Source organism: Cervus elaphus, chromosome 30 (assembly GCF_910594005.1).
Source record: "Cervus elaphus chromosome 30, mCerEla1.1, whole genome shotgun sequence".
Classification (NCBI taxonomy): Eukaryota; Metazoa; Chordata; class Mammalia; order Artiodactyla; family Cervidae; genus Cervus; species Cervus elaphus.
Window position 1 is genome coordinate 20,379,888 of NC_057844.1, and position 542 is coordinate 20,380,429.

Sequence of the window (542 nt, forward strand, 5' to 3'; positions counted from 1 at the left end):
AACTGATACAAAAAATGATCCCCATCATGCTTATTCTTATGAGTTGTCTTGCCCAAAACTTCACTCTTCAGAACTCCATTAACTGCTCCAAGGTAATCACAAATCTGAGAATAAGGACTGAGGTGAGGAATAACTGACAGGCATTTGTCACTGAAAAAGCACCAAAAAATGTTGACTAGCTATATTACCCTTTATGTATCAGTACTTAAAAAGAGATTTTTTTTTTTTTGGCTGTATTGCACAGCCTGTGAGGTCTTAGTTCCCTGACCAGGAATTGAACCCTGGGCCCCTGCACTGGACGTGCAGAGTCCTAACCACTGGACCACCAGGGAATTCCCAGAGATCTTTTGTAATTAATAAAATTGTTGAATATTTTGGGGTATTATAAATAAAAGTGGGTGTAAAAAAAATAAAATGGGCTTTAAGAGGTTACAATATACTGTTGCAGGGACAAATTATGCTCTAGGCAAAGACTGTTGCCAATGCTTCACTGTCTTCACTTGCAACAATTCTTTCAGTGCCCTGGCATCTCTGTGGCTTCA

The 542-nt window shown here is 39.1% G+C and overlaps 1 non-coding gene across 1 annotated transcript; it reads right to left on the reverse strand.

The window, feature by feature from the left end:
• Nucleotides 1-259: 259 nt before the first annotated feature.
• On the reverse strand, nucleotides 260-332 carry TRNAG-UCC. Its single transcript has one exon. It is a non-coding gene; the product is annotated as a tRNA-Gly (tRNA).
• Between the last annotated feature and the right edge of the window lie 210 nt (nucleotides 333-542).